A 3,135-nucleotide genomic window follows, 5' to 3' on the forward strand; every position below is an offset into this window, starting at 1 on the left:
AATTCTAAAAAAATTGAAATTTTTATGAATTTGAACTTTGTAAAAATTAAAATATTTTAAAAATTTGCAAATAAATTTTCAAAATTTGAAAATTTCTGAATTTGATATTTTTAAAATTTATACATTTTCCAATTTGAACATTTTATGAATTTAAAATATTTAAAAAAACATATCCATTTTTCAAGTTTTATTTTTAGCTTTTTTGAATCTTACAAGTAAAAAAGAAACTAAAAAAAGAAAAAAAGAAACGGAACATGGAAGATCCTATGCCTATGTAGAGGAACACGAAAGAAACATGGAAAGAGCACTAACAGTAGCAGGATATGGAGTCGGTCCAAACAATACGCGGGAGGTGTGCGGCATACCATATACACCGACCTGGTCGGTTATAGGTTTTGCCCGCTGGGGCCCTGTGTGGCCGCCTAGCTCGCACTAGGCCTTAGACGGGCGTGACCATATATTCCCACTAGGTGTTCGACGCAATAGGAAATACCACGACAACAACCATAGTGTACCACCACCAGTTCACGAGGAATAGCTCATGATGTAAAATAAGTTCGTCTACCGAGGGGTTACATAAATACCACCTTGCAAAATATACAGACTTAGCCATCAGTTCGGAGCAAAAGTAGGTACCTCCAAAATATGCATGATGGATGCGATGTTCATCATCATCGAACATGCAGACAACAAGCATCCAATGCTCGGGCTTCCCAAAGGTAATATTTCCACAAGGGTGACTCGAGGGTTTATATCAAACTCTAGGGGAATTGGCGAAAAATTACTCCCATTCTCCTCTTCAAGCAATCTACAAAACAAAATAAATTGCCTTTTGTCTCCAACTTCACCCTGTGGTTGTCAAGCGCAAGGTTTCCTGTAAGTAATATGAAGAGTATAATAAATAAATAAAAGTAAAGCAATCTATACTAGGAAATAAAAGTAAAACAATAAATTAAAGGTCTTTTTAGGTTTTGGATTGGATTGGCTAAAGGTAAAATTAAGTTCGGATTTTCGAAACTAATAAGTGCTAAAATTTTAGAGGTTGATAAAGGTGTTGGTTTGGTGTTTGCTATGATTAAAATTGGACCAAGGTTCATGTTTTCACTTGTCTACTCTCTCATAAAGGTGTAATGGACTTAACAATTCGTAAGTTATATTATGTTGGTGGAATCTCATATTGTGAAATAAGTATTTGTATGGGCATTACGTCCTAACATATAGATGATGCAACATATCTCTCTTATAGTCTTCTAGAAAGGGAAAACTCCAAGCAATCTGGTATCCTATATCCTATATAACTAAATAGTTCATTCCCACTAACTTATTTCTCTAAACATGCAGCTATGCCAAGCGCAGTTTCCCTGTTCACGTTGATGAATTCCTGGTTTTCAGACCAGTCGCTTCCCCTTCCAATTGCATTAAAAACACCCCTCCATTTCACTTCTGCTGCCAGTGCCATTCCCTCGCCAAGGGGTGGCAGATTTAATTATGAGCCGATGAGTTGTACTCTTCTGGCACCCATCGTTTCCCCTCCCCACTATCGAAATCCTCCTCCCCCACGCCTTATATCATCCATCGACATGGTCGCCAATCTACACAGGGGGCTCAGGCGAGCATCCTAGGATTCTCCTTGAAGCTCGGATCAATTTCTTGCAGTGTGACTCAAGCGTCACCTGATTTTAATTTCTCTCTCATGCTCCTGGATGATTCGTTCCTCCATATCAAGTTTTAGTCGACATCTCCGCTTCAGCAAAAGGTATAGCTCTCTATCTGTATTTATGGTCGATAGGTTAGGTATGTGGTTAATTCTTGATCGATTTGTTTTCAGATTCCCTACAAGTTCGTCCTTGCTTCTGGCATCAGACGCACGTACTTTCCCTTGATGACTAGCTACCCGTGTGTACTTCAGTGTTTAATGGCGTGGCACGATCAAGTGTCAGAACCATTACCTGCATTCATATCAATGGCCAGTCGTGGCCTACCCTTTGAGATTTGCACAAGAAATCTGCGTATGGTTTGCATGTCTTGGTTGCTTATTTCCTCTTTAGATATGACGAGGAGTGGAAATGGAGGTAATGTGATTTACTTATCAGAGTATGAACAGTGCTGTTTTATAATCTGCGCTTATGATATTCTTTGGAGAGGAAACCCAGCGGCTCCTTCATTGTTGATCACTCAGGCATAATCCTTTTAGCTGATACAAATGTCAATTCAATTTTACTTGACCGATTTTGGTTTTGAGGCTCAACAGCATGAATGCTATGCGAGTAATGTTTAATATTTACACAAGGGCTATTCTTGAAGAGATTGAGATACTGACACAATATGTTTCAGCGCATAACCTAACTTCTGAATATTGGAATTGACACAGCTGAGTTTGGCACAAGGCTATTTCTTGAGGTTACTACAGTGCAGTTTGATCAAATGAGGCCTATTTCTTTTACATGGTCCGCTCTAGAAAATATCCCAACGTATGGTAGATCCATATCCAAAAGCCTTGAAGCGTGTTTTATAAATCAACTTTCCTCTTATTTTTATGTGCTTTTCTTATTTCCTTATTTTAAACAATTATCTGTGAATAATATATGCATATTCATTGACATCATCTATTTCTGAAATGACTATCCCCGAATAGTTGAAAGATGCTTCTTCAATACTTTGGATTATATAATTGGCTTGGATATTCTTCTATATCATGGATCCGTGAAGGTGTTTCGTCAATTTTTAGTTTCATTCACATGTGAACAACCGTTTTGTGTGTCTTCATGGGTTAGCACTTAGCACACAAAAATAACTTTCTTCCCTGGTGTAATTTTCTAAGCCACACCTAATATATGCTACAAAGCAGCAACTTGGTGTACTACTGTTTGATGTGTGAGATTTCAACAAAAGAAAATGCATGTTGGACCATACTTATGGTTATGTGCTGAAATGCCCTCCTTCCAAGAAAATATACAATTACTTCCTTACATTTCTCTAAATTGTTTGTTCGGTTTCTCGCAGCAACGCGCGGGGAATCATCTTGTTTAATAATTAACAGAGTATAGCTTTAAGAACTTTGACATAATGTTTGGATCTTAAATATACTACCTTGATTTAACAAGACCACCTAAAATATCACTAGATGAAACTGTA

This window comes from Lolium rigidum, chromosome 7, assembly GCF_022539505.1.
Source record: "Lolium rigidum isolate FL_2022 chromosome 7, APGP_CSIRO_Lrig_0.1, whole genome shotgun sequence".
In the NCBI taxonomy this organism is placed as follows: Eukaryota; Viridiplantae; Streptophyta; class Magnoliopsida; order Poales; family Poaceae; genus Lolium; species Lolium rigidum.